This window comes from Silurus meridionalis, chromosome 13, assembly GCF_014805685.1.
Source record: "Silurus meridionalis isolate SWU-2019-XX chromosome 13, ASM1480568v1, whole genome shotgun sequence".
In the NCBI taxonomy this organism is placed as follows: Eukaryota; Metazoa; Chordata; class Actinopteri; order Siluriformes; family Siluridae; genus Silurus; species Silurus meridionalis.
The window spans coordinates 22,586,269-22,607,724 of record NC_060896.1 but is presented as its reverse complement, the minus strand read 5'-3'; positions in this window follow the sequence as shown (position 1 = coordinate 22,607,724).

The following is a 21,456-nucleotide window of genomic DNA, read 5'->3' as shown; positions in this document are numbered from 1 at the left end:
CTACATATGGTAAATACTGTTAAATGAAATCCTGCTCAAGTTACACTGCAGGCATAAGCACATATACACAAGCTGTTAACTACATCAGTTTTTATACAGCATGTGCTGCACTAGCACTATGTATAGACACTAGCAGAATAGCGACACACACACACACCCAAGCACACAAAACAACTGATCAAATGTCAGAGAAATGTCAGGTCCCTTTTAGAGCAAAATGAAAGCTGGTCACAGGGGTCACCTAAAGTTCAGTGTGAAAGAAACTGGGCTTCTTCCTCTTGATATGTGACAACAGCAGAAATGGTAGGTTTCTCTTTGTAGATTATTGATATCTATGGCTGTCCAGAAGAAAAGAAGTCAGTTGGTTGTCCTTGGGAATAAAATTATAAAGAAGCTAAACAAACTAGACAAAAGATAACTAATTGAACAATCAAATAAACAAACATTCAAGCCACTCTCAAAGTCTGATGTCAGTGTGCATTGAACTTCTAAAGAACATTATTTTATTTTATAAAAACATTTGTATTCGAGTTTGATTGGTCACTATTTGCCCTCAAAGTGAGGCAGATTTAAGACTTTTAGGCCTGTGTAAAGTTTCTATTTAGGTTATCACCAGGTCAAGTAGTCTTTATTTTCATTCCAACCATATACTGTACATTACACAGTAAAACAAAAAAACACTCCAGTAACATCTAGCAAACCAGGTCTAAGTCTCAAAAAGTAATTGTGTTTGTGCTGGTGCTTTAAAAAGAATAATTGATATAAAGTGTGAAACGAAGAGAATAAAATATATTTACTTCTTTTCATTTAAACTAAGAAAGAAAATGATAACACTTTACTGAATGAGCTATAGACACTACAAACCATAAATAAACCAGCTGTAGACTGCTATTCACCATAAGGGACGTGCTAGCTCAGTACGATGTTGGACATTTGACTTCTGATCAGAAAGGTAGTAATTTGGAATCCTCACCCTTGAGCGACGATCTGTAAGTCACTCTGTACAACAGCATCTGCCAAATGCGGCAACTGAAAATCTATTAACTGATTCGTCACAGTCTCTCTTCCTGCTAATCGTACCTACAAGAAACCCCTTCACCTTTTCTAGAATACTGGCTTATTTTAGCTTCCCAGGCAATCACAATTACCACATATTTGTGTTGGCTACACTGGATTCTAGTGACTGAATTTAGCAGTTTTAAAGCAATAATACCCACCCATAATGGCCAAGATGGACCGGTTGGGCCCTACCTAAAAGTACTTATTAAATCCTGCTTTGGACCACATTCTTTTTACCAGTAACAGGGCTCAAAAATACTATTAAGACATGCAACACGATTCTTTTTGATAATGGTATTCAGGTGGTTGAACAAATATCTCTGGGCCAGTATATGTGTTAAAACAAAGCCTGAAATCTATTGCTCAACCAACTTTAATGGAATTTCTAATGGAAGTTGATATGTTGGCATGTTGGTGTTTTATAAATAATATACATACAATCACTTGTCAGCCAATTTTTTTTTATTTCACTTTCACTATTTGTATGGTCCAAATAAAATATCTTGGTGTTTTGTAAATAAACTTCCAATTATATTACATTTCATTTTGTCCAATCACTATTCCATGATGTCTTTTTTTTTTTCACAAAAGTTCTGTGCAAACTATTCTTGATTGCCCTATTGAGTCTTATGGAGCGTGAAACTTTTTCAATGGTGCTGTCAAATGCACAACAGTTTTAAAATAAAAATGAGGAAAAGTTTTATATGCAAATGTAATACCTGCCTGTCGGGCATATTTGTGCACACAATCACTGTTCTTTCAGACTGCGCTAAATAATAAAGTTGATAAATCTCCACGAAACACCTAAATTGTGCAACCTGTTTTGGTAAACATGCTGCAAAACTGTCCAATGCACCAGATTTAATAGGATATACATACATTGGCATTTCAAAGAAAAAACTGCCTTTCCTTCAAATCTAGTTTTGCTTGCTTCATCAAAGCAACTTTGTCTGTGTTTTCTAAAAGACCTGGGTGATATGAGGGAATGTGTCTCTTTGCAGGGCAAGTGTGTCCGTATGGCAGATATCCTGACTTCTCATTTCAAAAAGTATGCTACTGCCTAGCCTCCAGCAAATTGTGAAGTCTGAGTATCTTCTGAGCTTAGGGACCAAACGTTTCCTTAAAAGGAATGTCTATTAATATTGGAGATGCTTGCTGACTTTTTGGATGTTGCTTCTCTCATGTGGGGTTCAGACTGTTCAACTGACTACTCTGATCAGCTAACGGTTCAACAGACAGGTGCTAATCTGGAATTCTATTTTTTGAAGCTAGAAGATTTGACTATCAAGGGCATATATATATATATATATATATATATATATATATATATATATATATATATATATATATATATATATATATATATATATATATATTTCAGCTTGACTCAGGAAGCAAGAATACAAACAGTTTCATTATTATTTTTATAGACAATAGACCACAGTATACAACAGTTGCTCAATGTGCACTCTTTCCACATTAATTTGCATTTAGTGAACCTATTCAAATTGTGAGTTGAGTAATAATTTTGACTTTCTTGTGGTGTGCATTTTCTACACCCCTGGTTGTTTGTGATATGTGGTCATATGATCACGGTCATTTAGGCATCCAAGCAGTCAAAGAGGTACTAGAGTAGATAAGGAACTTTGGACATTATATCAGTTTAAACAAAAATTCAGAAACCATTTAAATGTACAATAATAACAATATTCACAGAGTATATGAAAAACATCTGTTTCTTATTTTGTGACTCAACGAGTTTTTAATTTTTGGAAAAGCATCACATCTGATATGAACCTCAATACAGAAAGGAGCAGCAGACAAATATTGTTTTTTCCATTGCAAGAACACACCTAAAGTTGAACGTGACTAAAATGATCTGATAACTATTGAGTTTGGTAAAAAAACAAAACAAAAAAAACAGATAATTTGGCCTGTAATTTTCTCAGAGAAGGCCTGGGAAAAACACGCGACACAGGGGTAATTAAATCAAAGAGTTGATCCTATAAAATGAAAACCCCAGAACCCATGTAAATTCTAGTCATTGAGGGCTAATGAATGCTTCAAGTCTTGGAACCCTTAGACATCCCCAGACACTGAGATTCTTTCCTGGTGATACTCTGCCAAACCATTACTGCAGCTGTCCACTTACTGCTAGTTTTTGGGACATTTTGTCTTCAGCAAGTTAAATGCATGCTCAATTGAATTCCGGTCACATAAGTGTCTTGGCCATTGCAAAACAATCAATTTCTTTGCTTTAAAAAAGTCTTGGGATAAGTTTTAAGTATGCTTTAGGCAGTGCTGGACAGTAGCAACTTAAGTACTTAATAACTTAAGTAGCTTTTTCATGTATCTGCACTTTACTGAATTAGTTCTATTTGGGGAGACTTTTACTTCACTACATTTCAAAGTCATATATCTTACTTTTTACTCAAATACATTTTGCGAAATCATTCGTTCCTTTTTATTTATGAGTGCATAAAAACTTAACTGATCATAGTAAGCCACCATTTAGGGTAGAGCGTGCACTTTGTTATGAACTTGTTTTTATTGTCACTTGGTGGTATCTACTTATTACCAACATACAGTTCAGCATCAGTTCAACAGCAAGCAGAACATTTTAAGAGTAATAAATAATGGAAGAAACTCCTGACTCTAACACCCGTGGCCTTATTTAAGCGATTTTTCTTAAGTAGTTATAAAGCAGGTTTCGTGCTCATGACTATTTTAATAGATATCCATCAGTGTTTGATTTTATTTTAAATTAATATAATTAATAATAATAATAATAATAATAATAATAATAATAATAATAATAATAATAACAATTAATAATTATAATATAATATAATATTTTACAGTGGAACCCGGTTATGTCGCCGGCCTAGGGGACGCCAAAAAGCATCTAGGTAACCGATGATCGAGATAAACGAAAACCAAAATGGCGGCAATATATTAACGTGCTTGAAATTTCTTTATGTACATGATGTGCGTTAATAAATGAGAATGTGCATGCACGTGTTTTTGGAGTTTTTTTAACAAACAGCGTTGCCACGATTTGTTTAATTGGTCATTTTTGGTTTAAAAAGGAGTTTATTTTAGATTTTTGTCTGAAATCTTTACATCATCACCAAGGCTTAATAACATGCAATATTTTCCGATTGGCTAACACTGAGCTTGTTCACACCCTGACCTATTCTTTTCTTTAGTTATTTGAAATAATTGTACTTTTTTATTTGAAAATTTTAAAATAGTTAACTCTAGTGAGTGTCAGAGCAGCATATTTTTAATTGGTGCCTTATGCTGGGCTCACACTGTGTGAGTTTTATAGTCCTTTGTAATTGTTGCTTGTCATACTGTATGAACGTGATCCCACTGTAGGATCTTCTGTAGGTAATAATGTCCACAGTCAAAAACTGACACAATCACAGCCAGCATCTTTGATCTGTATATTAAACTGCTAAATATTAAAAGTCTTATATCTAAGTGAATTAAAAAAAAACTGTAGCTGATCAGTTATGTTTACCAGAAACTTGGGTTAGACATAATACGTATGTAACATTAAATAAAACTAGCCCTCCTGGATACAAAACTACACGCCATCATCAACCTGGCAGAGGAGTAGATGTTGCAGCTCTTTATAATGACATGCTAGGCTTTACAGAAATCTGGGCATGAATTTAAATAATCTATTTAATGTTACTTAGGAGTTTTCACTAATTAGTATTTACAGACTGCGTGGGTACTATTTTAAATATGTCTCTGGGATTTATGCGAAACTGGTTTCAGTAGAAAAAGTGGTAATTGTAGTAATGTACAACAGCATCTGACAGCAATCTTTTTTAGACTCAGTAGGTGTTGATGGGAATATAGCTAGACCCACTCATTACTCGTTCTTCAGAGAATATGGGTAGAAACCAGATATGACATTACATGCCACTGTTAAAAAAGACCATCTGTTGCTGTACTGTATGTAAAGGCACTGCCAACCAAAGCTGTGTTGCATAAAACAAGACAGTGCAACTTTGTCCTTCCCTTTGTGTTTTCTTACGAGGTCACACTGTGACATGTTGGTCTATATTTGGTCACATGACTTTTAGGTGAATCAAATTCACAGGTCATAGTTCTCCAAACTTGAACTTTGGAATGCAACTAAGTACTAAGTATTGTGACCAACACTTTCAATCCCAGTAAAGGAGGTGTGGCTTCGGTGTCTGTCAGACTCAGTAAAAGTCATGGTTTCTTTGTCATTCATAGTAAAGGTATCTGATCATATATTTAGACAGTAACATGTGTATCATATCATCAAACACATCTCAAGTGTATGTGTGTGTGTGAGTTTGGGATGGCAGAACAAATTTACATAAATTGAACATCAGTCATTGCTATTTGATTCATGTGTTATATGTGAAGGAAAGAGTAATGCAATCACATCATTTGCTAGGATTTATTTTGCAGCTGTCTAACCACAATTTATTCAGGTGCATGCTCTAATAGCAAATTCTGTTGCAGGGGTGGGGTTTTTTTTTTAGCTGTAGACAAAGACAGGTCTAAATTATACACACTCACTAGTGCCCTTGTAAGGACAACCCTTTTAGTAACATAATTTGCTGATTTGTTGTGTGTTCATCTTTTCCTCTTAATAATCAAGAAGGGCAACGGGTATTTTGTGTGTGTGTGTGTGTGTGTGTGTGTGTGTGTGTGTGTGTGTGTGTGAGGGAGACACAATAGTCTGTACTATTTTTGCGTATCCATCCATGCAGGATCATGCAGGTTGACACATCATTAGCTGGTCTTCTTCCCCCTTGGCTATTCAAGCCAAAGGTCAATCAAAGGTCAACAGCTTCTCATTTCACCTTTTGGTTCCTTCTTTCCTCTCATATATCTAGCCATCGCTTCTCATTGCTTTCATTTCTGTCCTGATCTGTCCTGATTTGACTTCCTTGCCATTATAAGATCATTGTGCTCTTCTTCTGCTGGCATGCAGTTGCTGTATAATCATTTCTGCCATGTCGTTTCTGTATAATTATTTCATGTAAAATGTAGAAAGGTCTTAAGACGTTTGCTGCAGTCTTATATTAATGTAGAAAAGATGGCTCCAGTGCAACAGCACATATCTGAAAGATGTTTTATTTATGCAGTGTACCACCACAAGTTAAAAAGTTTACTAGTGGAAAAAAGTGTACACTTGTCCCTCTTTTGGTCTTCACCTTATCTACACTTATCTATCTATAGCCTCACTCCTAGCTCATACCACAACTAGGGGCCAGCATTTATGCCATGTTGTGCCAATTTAAATATTATTACCAATTTAAAACAATAGCAATGATGCAATTATAAAAAATTAAATAAAAACTATAATGCAGTCACCTTAGCAGTCTAATTCTCCTTGTGCTTTTACACAAAACACTCCTGAATGGTGCAACAGAAAAGTGCTTGCCCTATTCTTGAACCAATCTCTGACCAGAAAAATTGTCAATGCTTTATGCATAGGCGATGATTATTTCCCTCTCCCTGTATCAACAGTGGCCTCATTCAATCACAGGCATGTGTGAGCTCAGTTATGTGGAAAAGGGTAGATAATGTTTCCCTTTCGAGTATGCTATGCTTTCCTGTGATGCAGTGTAAAGTGTGTTTGGCTATGTAAGGTGTGTGTGTCTCAGAGGAGGCACATGTTTGCTTTCACAATTCAGCTGTGGTGAGCTGGCGGGTGGATGGGAACTGATTAAAGTAGAAAGAAAAATAGAGGGGGAAAAAGTAATACATTAGGGATATGTAGTATGCACTGCATAGAACAGATACTAGGTAGCCGGTTCATAGATTTAAAGTGTTCTTGGACGCTGTACACCGCCTGTAACATGACATTCTGCACAATATAAACATAGCGGACAAGCAAAACATGAGATTTTAGGTAACTGGCTTAAAATAAACCTTAGCAACAACAATGTATAGAAATATCACAATTAGTTCATTCAGTGGTATAGTTTTATGTCTTTGATATTCATTTTATAAAGTGAAATGGCCTAAAGGTTGACTGAAATGGACTCAGCACTGCACTGACAGCATATGAGAGCCACAGTTTTTTCCTTAATGTAAAAACAGAAATGGAGGTTCGAAGAAATGAGACACATAATGGTTCATGTTCGAAATGCTGCAGGCAGAATCCTGACAAGCATATTAGAGATCATATTACACTGACACTTAAAATCCTTCAGTGACTTCCCATATCTTTACGAGGCTTTTATTCATTTTCAAACATCTTCATGCTCCTGTGCAGCAAAATGGTTATTATTATTTAAATATTGCAATCATTTTTTTTATCCTCTTTTGTTTTGTTCTACTTGGATTTTAATCATATTGCCTGTTTTTTATAATGTGTTACATTTGTGTGCTCTGTATTAATCACAACAAAAAAGGTTATTATTAGTAATAGTACTAGTAGTAGTAGTAGTAGTAGTAGTATTAGTAGTGTTCGCAGGTGTTAATGTTTTAGCAATAGATTAAATAAAAAGGGAGGAGTAACCATGACTAACTACATCATTCTAAAGGTCTAAGCCTGAAGCAGCGATTTTAGATCACTGTTTTTCAATGATAAACATATAACGAAAGTTTTTGCTGAATGTGTGTAAGCAGTACACACAAACAACATGCATTAAAAAATGCAGTACTTACACATTTATTGTAATAACGAGTCACAAACACATCCACTGCTGCAAATCACAGTTTATTAGGAATAGTATTTTAAATTTTTTCAAATCGAGATGTCAAAGTGTTTACGCTTTTTGCAGAAAAAAACTTTTGTGCCTGTGTCTTTTGTCCTACTTGATAATAATGTGCTGAAATGCTTTTAATCCTAGAATGTCCTACATGTTTCGGGGGTTAAGGATGGTCACTGTGCTGAATGCCATTTGAGAACAGTGAAAGCCTTTCCAGCTTCCTTTTCAAACATTTTAACAGTCATGCAAGCGTTGCAGAAACTGAGCTTCTAAGACTGTAATGAACCTTCTAAGGAAATTTTCAAAGCCTAAAAACCTATGGAGTATTTTGAATATTTGAGGCACTTCTTGGTGAGCAACTGCCTGCACATCATGCCATTATCCATTACTATGCGATTCTTACTTATTATATATGCCAATAATGCCACTCTTTAGATATGGATTTAGCATCTAAAAAACACTTTTTAAGTAGCATCTGAAGGAGTCTCTAAAGTATATTCTTGGCATGGATAGTGTTTTCATGTATAATCATTTCCACGAAAATAGAATGTTCCAACTCTATAATTAACAGACCCCTGAAAACAAAGAGACGTATTCATTTGATCCAATATTGCGATGTATGATTATAACTGTGCTTGTTGAACAATTGCCAATGGATATCAGTGTCAATCTTGATTATTATCTGTTGAGACCTTGATAGGTGATTACAGTTTGTAAAGAGCAGCTCTACATTAGTATAATGTAATAAAAAAATAAAAAAACAGGCCACTGGTATAGTGGTTTGGTGTTTAGTGCACAGGCATTGATTTTCTCTATATTTCTACTAACATTCAGGAATTAATGTTAACCCCATGCCAGGCTAGTTCAAAAACAATTTTTATAGGAGATACTTGGGTGTTAACAAAGAAGCTTATGAACTCACTATGAAGAGTACTTGTGAGAAAACATAAGGGAATGTTATAATGTTTGACAAGCACCTATTGTACATAATTTAATTGGAATGAACTGACAGTGCAGTGCAGTGCAATGGTCTGGGAAGTTAAATATTGCTCTGGTGTCAGTTGCATTTGTAGAGTGAAATACCCATTGTATATACACATGTAGTACAGTGACTTTTACTTGGAGCCATTTGTTGGAGAACACTTGATTAGTAGGGCACCAAGGCTTCAACTGACATTGTTCTTAACATTCATAATAGGACAAATATGGTACAACATGGACTATGAGTCAGAATTTGGTTTACACTTGGCCCAGTTGTCCAGTTGTAATTGGCCATCCAGCTCTAGAGGGGCACCAAATTTGCTCCACCACATCCGGAAGAAGACGCCATTCCCCGGGCCTCGGCCAAGTGAAATCACGTTGGATACTGCCACCATCAGACCCAGCAGTTTTTGAAACTGCTTTACAGTGAGTGACTGGCCTTCTCTCACTCTCTTGATGGCCATAAGTATAGATTCGAAAAAAGTGGGGAACAACTGTGCCCGCATAAAGGCCGAATCCCATCTCTGTGATGAAGAAAGCATACTCTTTTTAACATTCAACCCTAACCCCAGCTCCTTCATGTGGGCGGGAACAACATCTTGATGACAGACCGCCAGCTGCACCAATTGTGCCAGTATCAACCAATCATCGATATAATTTAGGATGCGGACGCCCCAAAGACTCAGGGTGCGGGGTAAGAGGGCAAGACCAAATGGAACAGGAATTTCCAGTAAGCCATAAGGATGGAAACATTAATAGTATGCATGCTTCAGATCAATCATGATAAACCAGTCTTTGGACCAGAACCTTTGTGAGCACCAGTGGGGCATCCTCAAGCAAGAGGTGGAGAAGCACCATTTGTCTAACATCCAGCAGTTACGTAATGTGATTATGGAGGAGTAGAAGAGGATACCAGCAAAAAACTGTGCAGCTCTGGTGAATTCCATGCCCAGGAGGATTAATTACAATAGTAATCACACAAAATATTGACACTTTTGGCACAGTTTTTACATGTTCACTTGGGGTGTACTCACTGTTGTTGCCAGCTATTTTAACAAAATTGGCTATATGTTGAGTTATTTTCAGAGGAAAGTGAATCTGTCCTGCTATAAAAGCTACACACTGACTACTCTAACATATATCCAAGTTTCATTTCTGTAGTATTTTCCCTTGAGAAGACATAATAAAATGGTTGTTGAAATGTGTGGGCTGTACTCAATTCTGTGAGATACTGTAGATATGAATTTATTAAAAAAGAAAAAACAAAAAAAAAAACACCCAGCATCCTCTAGATCCCAAGTGTTAAATTGAATAGAATAATTCAGATTCACAAAGAAGTAATAAATTGCAGTGAGGGAGAAAAAAAAAGTAGCCACAATATTATAACTAAAAAATTTCTTGAGCAAGTTAATTAATACACATGAACTTTAAATATTTGACTAAGGGAAATTATTCATGCATACCTTAAACCTTGGTTAGCATTAGCAAAGACTCTTGAAACACGTACTTGGTGAAAGTGCTGAAGTGCCCACTACAGAGGATGTCAGCCATCAGTGTGCCATTGGTATAAAAAAATTATGTTGGGGATTTAGAGACAGCTGTTAGTCAGTGAGTATGGTTAAGGATGTAGAGTTGGCATCTTTAGGGTATTTGTTGTGGTGGGATCCACTTGGATTAAAAATTGAGCAACAGTAAAGCATGGAACTTTGGCTTTTCTTTGGCTTTGAATTCAAACAAATACACTATTAAACACTTCACTAGGAACACTAGGAACATGAAGCTTCTCATCCATGCAATTATCTAATCAGCCAATCGTTTGTAAACAGTGCAATGCATATAATCATACAAATACTGGGCTGCAGCTTTGTGCAGTATTTATACCAACCATCAGAATGGGAAAAATGTGATCTCTAATTCTGGAAACCTCTTGTTGGGACAGAGGTCAAAGGAGAATGGGCAGACTTAAGATTGGCTGCAATGGCAAAAGATGAATTTGTGTTCCATTTCTGTCAGCCATGAACAGAAATCTAAGGCTGCAGTTGGCACAGTCTCTTCAGAACTAGATAGCTGGAGACTAAACAAATCAGAATCAGAATGTTGCCTCGTTTGAGTAATCTTGACTTCATATGCACAGATATGGTATGGTCAGCATTTGTTGCTAACACCATGCATCTATGGAGCTAACCTGCTTTGTGTCAACAGTCCAGGGTGGTGGAGGTGGTGTAATTGTATGAGGAATGTTTTTATTTGATTAATACCAAACAACCACTGCTTGAATGTCGCATCTTATTTGATATAGGAACATTCAAATTTCTGACAAGCTAATTTAACATTGAAAAAAAATTACGTATATATTTTTTATTCAATTCTCTTTAATATAAAAAAAAACAGTAACTGATTTCTCAATGTATTAAATAATTTTGAATGATATGTCTCAAATAATTTCAAGCAATTTGACAATATCAGATCATTGGGTGAGTGTTCACCCTCAAAGTCTGCGATGGGTATTGCTCTGATATTGCATGTATACATAAATAAATATTAATAACACACAGCAAATACACCCAGCAGAATGTGTGGCATATTTCAAAAAGCTAACAAGGTTGAGTTAAATTATTTAGAAGACCTTAATTTACATCATTTTTCTGATGTTTTCCCCAGGCAGACCATTGCACACACTGTACACACACTTGTTCCTGCCTACTTGATTTTACTACCCTGAAGAGCAGACTGAGAGCTGATTGAATATGTACTATGCAAGTCTCAATAAATAGGTAAAAAAAACTGTGTGTATTCCAAATGCTGGTATTTGCTAGACAAATTATTGTAAGATTTCAGGCCACATTTAGCAAGTAATTCTGTTTGGAATAATGTAGTTGTGGTACTACAAAAGAAAAGGCTAGAGCTGCTAAAAAGGCACTAATGCAGATGATTTGTGTCACTCCCATGATCATGATTTCAATAACGTATTTCCCTCGTTTAATGCGGCTTGCCCCCTCATTGACCCCTGCCATGAACTATATTAATGATTTGTGGAATGTTTCTAATAAACCTCACACTCTACGTACACACATTTATACTGCCTCACCTTGTCACTTGTTACAGTTTGCAATAAATGAACACATCCATCGAAAGGCTCAGATGAGAATGATTAAAACAATTAAATGTACGCTTTATTTATTTATTTTAGTTTAGTTTATTTCCGAACATTTTAGTGAAATATTTACCATTAATGTTATTAGCAGTTCTGACTCTTGACCACTTACTCATTCATTTGTTTTCAGTCACCTGAAATACTGGTTAGATTTGCAATTAAAGTGAAGCCCATTCTAGAAACACTGGGTGCCAGGCAGGAATTGAACCTGATAGAACATCAGTCCATTACAGGGCACCATGTTCAGATAAATTAACACAGACAAGATAAATGCACTAGAACCTGGAATCATAGTAGCGAGTGTAGAGCTACTGCTAACTCTTTATAACCCTATCTCAATTCAAAAATAGGATCACTGAGGTTTAAAAGAAAATCCCAACATCATGTTGTGAAGGCCATGTTTGTACATATCTTGTGGGATCAAATGGGATGATTGTAGTATTTCCCTGTAGTACTCTAACAGATCAGAATCAGAATCAGAATCAGAATCAGGTTTATTGGCCAAGTGTGTTGACACACACAAGGAATTTGGTTCCAGCTGTTTGTTACTCTCAAAAGTACAGACATAAATAAAAACCTATACATGACAAAACAGACACAACAAGACAAAAACAGACTATACAAGACAATACAGACAATACAGACAATATGAGACAGTATAGACAGTGTGGGTAATAAATAGGGATACAGACCAGTAATGCACATAAAGTGTGGGAGTGCATGGTAGTGCAAATGACAGTATTGTGTGTCAGGTATGATGAGAGAGGTTACTATAAAAACTTTGTACAGTATATAGAAGCAATAGTGTGTGCAACATATACAGATAATGTGATGAGTGACAGTTCTGTGACAGTTCTGTGCAGTACTCATAGATATGAGCATGGAATTTAATTATGGTCAGTTGTTAGTGAGGGTGATTGCTTGGGGAAAGAAACTGTTCCTGTGTCTGGCAGTCTTAGTGAACAAAGTTCTGTAGCGCCTGCCAGAAGGGAGGAGCTGAAAGATGTTGTGTCCAGGGTGTGAAGGGTCATTAATGATTTTTCCTGCCCGGTTTCTGGTTCTTGTATGGTACAAGTCCTGGAGAGTGGGCAGGGGGCACCAATGATTTTTCAGCTGTTTTAACAGTTTTCTGCAGTCTGTTTCTGTCCTGTTTTGTTGCTGCTCCAAACCAGATGGTGATTGATGAGCACAGGACAGATTCAATGACTGCAGTGTAGAACTGTATCAACAGCTCCTGTGGCAGACTGTACTTCCTTAATTGCCTTAGAAAGTACATCCTCTGCTGGGCCTTTTTCAGAATTGAGTTTATGTTTGATTCCCATTTCAGGTCTTGGGAAATGGTAGTGCCCAGAAACTTGAAGTTCTCCACAGGTGACACAGGAATGTTGGATATTGTGAGGGGGAGTAGTGTTGAAGGATGTTTCCTAAAGTCCACTATCATCTCCACAGTTTTGAGTGTGTTTAGCTCAAGGTTGTTCTGACTGCACCATAGCACCAGCTGCTTCACCTCCTGCTTATATGCAGACTCGTCACCATCTTGGATTAGTCCAATGAGCGTGGTGTCATCTGCAAATTTCAGGAGTTTGACAGTTGGGTCACTTGATATGCAGTCATTCGTATAAAGGAGAATAGCAGTGGGGAAAGGACACACCCTGAGGAGCACCAGTGCTGACTGTCTGAATACCGGAGGTAACACCTCCCAGTCTCACCTGTTGTTTCCTGCCTGTCAGGAAGCTGGTGATCCATTGACAGATGGCAGGGGTATAGTAAGGTTTAGGAGTTTGAGTGGAGGATTCCCGGAATTATTGTATTGAAAGCCGAACTAAAGTCAACAAACAAAATCCGGGCATATGTTCCTGGGCAGTCAAGGTGTTGCAGAATGTAGTTTAGCCCCATGTTGACTGCGTCATCCACCGATCTGTTTGCTCGGTATGCAAACTGTAGGGGATCCAGCAGCTGTTCTGTCACCTTCTTTAGATGGGCCAATACCAGCTTTTCAAAGGTCTTCATGACGACAGATGTCAGAGCGACAGGCCTGTAGTCATTCAGTCCAGTAATGAAGGGTTTCTTGGGGACTGGGATGATTGTGGAGAGTTTAAAGCAGGAGGGGACCTCACACAACTCCAGTGATCTGTTGAAGATAGAGGTGAAAATGGGAGCCAGTTGGTCAGCACATGCTTTGAGACAGGAGGGGAGACACCGTCTGGGCCGGAGCCTTCCTTGTCTTCTGTCTCTGAAAGAGCCGATACACATCCTTTTCACAAATCGTGAGCGCAACTTGAGTGCTGGAAGGAGTTGTAAGAGAGAATCCAGAGGTGTGATGGGGGCAGACATTGGGCTGGGTTGGATGAGAGGTGTGAAGATAGTGTCCTCAAACCTGCAGTAGAAGGTGTTAAGGTCATCAGCCAGGTCTTTGTTTGCTTCAGTGGGGAGGGGTGGTCTCCTGTAGTTTGTGATATTTTGCAGGCCTTTCCACACTGATGCAGGGTCGTTAGCTGAAAACCTGCTTTTCAGCTTTTCAGAGTAGCTTCTTTTGGCTATTCTGATCTCCTTTGTCAGTTGGTTCCTGGCCTGCTTGTACAGAGCTTTGTCCTCCCCTCTGTATGCATCTTCCTTGGCATGTCGAAGTTTTTTCAGTTTGGCTGTGAACCATGGCTTGTTGTTACTGAACTTGCAGAAGGTTTTGGTTGGCACACACATGTCTTCACAAAAACTGATGTAGGATGTCACAGTGTCAGTCAGCTCATCCAGGCTGTCAGTTCCAGTTAATGAATGTGGAATGAAATCTATATATGTATGTTTGACTTAGCTGACATTAGACACATATTTAAAATAGAAAGGCTTGCAATGAAGTGTCAAATCTGTTCCTTTACAAATCATTTGATAATAATGATAACTATAGAATGATAAAAAAAAATGCTGTTTGCACTCCTTTGCTGATCAGTGCAAACATGTCAAATTAGTCACCGATAAAACTGGAGTGTGAACATGCAGGGATTTTGCTTGAATTCTGCACATTAACACTAAATTACTACTATGAATAGACATTACAAAAAACACATTAAAACCTGAACTAGGCTCTTTACAATAGTAAACAAGATTTGAATTATGCAAACCAGCCTATCTTAGTATTCATAATTTCTATATAACAATTATCCACTTTTTTCTCATCCCACATTTTTGATTAGTTTTAGTTTTTAATCATGTCTGTTAAACAGTGAAATGAAATAAGTATTGGGACACTGAATGCACAAAAGTTTATAAACAACTGACCATATAATTTGTTTGTGCTTTTTAACATCCAATTCCAAATTAAGTCCTCATTTGCTGGTAAAATTCAAATCACAAATTCTTCTGGGAAGATGTTTCACTAGAGACCTGAGATCATTCACAACCATCCTATATAATTGTGTGCCTCCAACACTGTGGTAACAGTATGAGGAAGAACCACATATGAGTGCTTTCAGTTATATTAACGTACACACATAATGTCTTTTGACTTTATACCTAAAATATAAACAGAAATGGATGCATTCATAAACAAAGATATGTAGAGAAAATTGATAGATGAAAAAGTATACAGACAATGTATTTCATGCATACATAAACATATCAAAGATAAAAAAAAATTACATAAATTTATATATCACAAATGTTTTTACCAATGCTGTCGAACCCCGTATCCAAATGTACTACAGGGAGGCGGAGTACAATTCAAGGTTAAGAAAGGCTTAAAGGGCCTTGTGCAAGAGTGGACAAATGTTTACATATAGTTAATCAAAGTCTTCATTTTATTTTTCTTGTAGGGAAGCTCAGAATAACATCTGAGAGTCTTTCATTTTATTTCAGCGTTTTTACAATATCAGATTTTGAGTGGGTTTTTCAAAAATTTATATAAACTTAGTTGTAGCATTTGGTTGCATTGTCTTGTAATTGCTAAACATGACTCAAATGCTTAAAGTAGCCTTCCACAAATTTCTCTCCGTACATTGCTGCCATTTTGGTTAATTCCTCCTAACAGAACTGAAATAACTCTAGCAGATTTGTGGGCCTTCTTTCATTAGCGCACTCTAACAGTTCAGGCTACAAATTTTTTTTTCATCTGATACATATTCATCATTACCTACAGTCTGGATTTTTTTAATGCCAGGTTTGGTAAAAAGGGGTTTTCCTTGCATTAAAACCATTCAGGCCATAGTGATAAACAATTCACATAATGGTGAATGTACCTGCTTGATGCTTCCAACTTCTTAACCAGATCCTTTGTTGTTGAACCTTACAATGTGTCTATGGGCCTGAGAGTTTAAATTTGCATACAACTTCTTTGTTAGATTGTCATTGTTACCTACCTACTTGTGAAGGACCCAAATAATTTCCAGAGATTTTGTTGTGATTGTGTTTTCCCATGGTATTGTTGTTTGTGTTTTTCCATGGTATTGATGGCAAAAAAGACATAGAATATAAAGATAGGCCCAAAGGTATACTCCTAATTCTCCCAAGTCATAATTATTTTATTTGTCATTTAAAAGCTTCTAAAAGTCTTTACATTTGTGTCTGGAGTCTTCAAGAATATTTGAAGAGAAAGATGGTCAGGTGTTTATAAAATGTTTTCACTCGTCAGAGTCTAATAATCTGTTTTAAAGAGCTTCTTTTAAAACAAATTCACAGAAATTACATTATAGTCTATTATTTTACAGATACTGTAGATGCAAAATGAGTTTTTTTATTAATGAAATGGGCCAGTAAGTTAGTAAATTCATGCTAGAAATACTGCTGTCCCATTTGTTTTACTTTTACATTAACTCATTTACTTACTTATCTCACTTTACATCATTTTATGAATTTGAAAATTTAGAAGGTGTTGCATCGGTTAGCAAAGTCAAACTGCCTTGTTTGCTGCAACCTAGAATCTAGAATATATTGAAACTGTCACTAGAGAGGTGAATAGCAGATGGTGTGTTGATATGTGTGGCTCAGAGGTCATTTGTTTACTGTTTTATTGTACTGTCTGATTTTCACTTGTTTTTCCTGCACATGATAGCACTAAATATTCACAATCCTAAATCTGGAAGTTCAATCTGTAAACATGGCTACTTCATTACTTTTCAGTAGTTATTCAATGGTTAGTTTTTCTTTTCCTGGGAGCTCTGTCCCTTCCGTACAATCTCACAAGCTCTTCACTCATGTAGTTTCTTTGACTTTTTTCAAGGGACTTCAAGGGAGAATTTTTTAAGCTCATGAAACTTTTACAATCTATCATCATAAGTATTGTAATTAAAAAAGTGTCAAATAAAATAGTCTTTCAGTATTGTTTATATTTAACATCTTTTTGCTATGTTAATAGTTACACAAAAAATCAATTTGCTAAAACATTGTGATGTTATGTTAATTTGTTGTTCATTGCAGCAGCAAGAAAACACACCAAGCAACAGTGTTCTTTCAATTGCCTCATAGCTCATAGCTATAATGTCCTTTTCACTGTGTAGTGCACCTACAGTACTGTATATGATTAAAATGACAAAAAAACCACTTGACTTGATTAAATGGTTTCACTGCAATACTTTGAGATGAATTTGCAAAATTGTGATCAGTGAAGACATGTACTTTATAGATGAAAAGTTATGTATAGCTGGCCAGTCTACCTGTAAGTAGAAGCTCAATAAAGAGAGCAGTTTAAATTCAGGTGAACACGTGAAAATATTAAGCATAAAAAGCATGTAGATTTACCCAACTTTGGGAAACAGAAAATATTCATGATAACAGGAAAGGCAAATATACCTAAACTGATTTATAGAGGATGCATACAATGCAAAAAATTCAGTTTACTCTACCATCTGACTCAAATTAGATTTTGCACAAAACAATTTTTTTTACTTATGATTTTGTGTAATTCCTTCTGTTTTCTGTTAAATTCTGAAATTGAGTTTGAGTTGTGTTTAGCCTGCAATTTATCCCCAGCTTATTAAGTAAATGTTATGGCTGAGCAACATGATTACCTGCTCAAAATGTACACACTTCAGCATAAAGCAAATGCTTTATTGGGGTACATTGAACAAGTATTTAAGATGGGACATTAATTGATAAATCTCATTTCCCTCAAGTAAGGCCCACTAAAATATCCTACATATATAAAATCTGTGGAGCTTTGGAACATAGATGAGTCATGTTGTGAATTAAACTGATATCAGTGCCAGCACAGCTTGCAGTTCTAATCAAAATGGAAAACAGAGACAAGATGGAACAGAAAAAAAAATATTTATAGGCAATGTATTTGATATTGGATGTGCTCCATGTTTGCAATCTCAAAATAATCCCTGGCCACCAATGTATGAAAGTCTCAGACAACTCTGAACATCTGGTCCAAAAGAAACACACAGGTCCAAATTCAGGAGCAAAACTGAATGTCACAATAAATCCACTACATAAAAAGAGAAAGCAAACTTACATGCCAAATCATTTTATTATTAATCTTCTTGACATGTCTCACTGCAAAACCTATGCCCAGTTATAATGTATATTACTATATATACCATATCTTATTATCTATTGCACCTTATGTACATTAATCACTCTTACGCCTGTACATATGGAACCATACCCTCATTTACCACATTGCTATTTTTTCAATAGACCACTTACAGTAGACACCTCTAGTTAGATGCTAACTGCATTTGAGGTCAGTTTAGTTCTCTGTACATGTACTTTGCCCAATGACAGCAAATTTAAATCTAATCTAATCTAGTCTAAAATAATCTAATAAAATACAAGCAATGAAATATTGCAAAAACACCTAAATATGTGGCATTGGCAAGGAGAAAATTCCTTTTACCTCAATTAAGCTTTGCTGCAGAAGCAAAGGTCCAGGGGATAGAGTGAGATCTGATACCAGCAACCCCTAACTGGGTGGAGTCAATCTAAAATTTTGGAGTGTATAGACAACTCATTGTAATTCAAGCTTGTACTAGTGGCTTGGTAATAACTACCTTGCAAACCTCTAATCTGACTCTTTCCCATTGCCAAAACTACGGGTTTGCCTGGTGGACAACCACCCATTTGCCTATAAAGCAGGCTGAAGCACAAAATGTTTTGTTCACTTCACATTCAAAGATACCTGGAAAAGATATGCTTCATCAATTTGTTCAAATCTCAGATTTCAACACAATGCAGCATCACTGAATGAAAGCTCTAGGTAAGTAATTCTCATTTCACCACTTTTTTTTAATACAGTCATCCTAGCACTGTCAACTGAATGACAATGGCTTTGATCAGACACCATCTATCACTTCACAACTTTTATCCAGAATTTTACAGGTTAAAATTATAGAGTCCAATGAACAATAACCTGGCATTTACCTAACACACTACCAACATCAGATAAATCAACAAACAACAAAGCCAACAAAGACTATTGATAATATGAAAAGACCAATCCCTCTGTTCAGCCTTATCTCCTGCTGCTCTCATACTATAGCATAATTGAACCACTGTTTCTCTATGGCTTCTGGATGCTGTCAGTAACAAGATCAAATTGCAAAAGATCACTCAGACTGCCTCAAAGACAATCAAACTTTCCACTCCCTGACTATTAAAATAAGACTGCAACTCTACATTGCTTGCACACCAGCTACCCACATCACTAAACTTTCATTGAGTTAAAGATGCAAGACTATAAAAGCCAACACAACGTTATACTAAAAGCGTTGCTCTAATAAGAACGAGAACTATATGCAATATTCAATAAGAATCCTAAACAACCAGGGACCTGATTAGTGTGTCTTCTGTAGGCAATGTCATCCACATTTACACTCGAGCATTTCCTATTTGAGATTTATTTATTTATTTTATTATTTTTTTAATTTCTTGCTTTTCAGTGTTTCAACAAATAATTGGAGACAGAATTTTCTAAGCCCAACAATATTTTTTTTCATGCATTTATATAACTGACACTATTTATACTTTACATTACACATTTCCATATATGACAGTGGAAAAGAATAATTAAAAGCTGTATTTTCTGGGCCAAGCAACCAGACTCTCTGAGCAGCACATTCACAGGCAAACTGTTGGCAAAGTAATCACAGGAAGGTTGATCCATAACTTTAGGTATTTAACAGTGGTAGACGAAGTACACAAACCATGTACTTGAGTTAAAGTAGAGATACACTAGGTAAAATATGACTCCAGTAAAAGCAAAAATGTTCCCTTTACACTTTCACTTGAGGAAAGTACAAAAGTATTTGCCTTCAAATGTACTTAAGTATCCAAAGTACTATGATGTATTATGGCTACAATATTGTCACAAAGCTTTTGCTTAATCAACTCAGTTTATGTGAAAATAATCTAATGTTACTCTTAGCACATCAATCTATTAATAGAATGGCACTAATTATTCAAACATTGATGGATGTCTATTAATATTACCATGAGCCCAAAACTTTCCTTTCAACTACTTAAAAAAATTGGCATAAGTTTCTTCCATCAACATTTAATCTTAAAATTTTATAGTAGCTGTTGAACTGACGCTGAACTGTATGTTTGTGCTAAGTAGATACCACCAAGCAGCAATTAAAACAAGCTCACGATTGGTGGCTTGCTGCCTGTTTGACCCGTTGAATTTTATCCACTAATTCTTAAAAGGAACAACTGATATCGCAAAATGTAAAAAAAAAAATAATTATTTGAAATGTAGTGAAGTTACAGTAAATGTCTCCCCAAATAGAAATACTTTAGTAAAATACAGATGCACAAAAAAGCTGCTTAAGTATAGTAAAAAATTACATTTACTTCGTTTATGTCCACCACTGGTATTTAACAGTGGCATGTAGGTTTGACCACAGACATTGGTGGAATTTTTTGACTGTGGGAGGAAAGACCCCGAGCTGATGGCATGAGTCAAATCTGGTAAAGACTGGACAAATTTTGGGGAAGGAGCTGAATTTTAAGCATTTTATTGTAAAGTTTAATTAGTTGGCTGTTCTAGCTGTACTTAAATCTATTGCTTAGACACAGATCATGGTCGTCAATTTTTTTAGCAGATTCAAAGGGCTGCCATAGACAAGCTTGCCAGAAGAAGGAATACGAAGCAAAAGAAAGTGTAGAATAACAATAGGGTGACTATGTACCTTTGATGTTTGCTCTCTATTAATGAAAACATATTACATTGCTGTATGTGCTTTGTGCGCTGGCTAAGCAATTTAGAATGTGTTGAATTTTTCAGCATCTATTGCATATATCTATGTGATAAATGGAAATTATGCAATGCATACTGGTGGTTCTTTTGCACAGAATTATAACTTTCTACACACTCTTTGATAAATGAGATCTGAGAAAACTAGGATCATTTTGCCCTCAAGTAATATGAATCTACTCTGTAACATTCTGTCCCAGGTTTTCCTTCACCCTCTTTCTTTCGTCTGCTTTGTGATAAATGTACGCGTAATCGTTATTATTCTGGACACAAGTAGGTGCTCAAGTCATTTTATGTACTTGCATTCCTGGTTACAGTGTTCTTGACTATTTCATTCACAAGAACAAACTGAAAGGAAT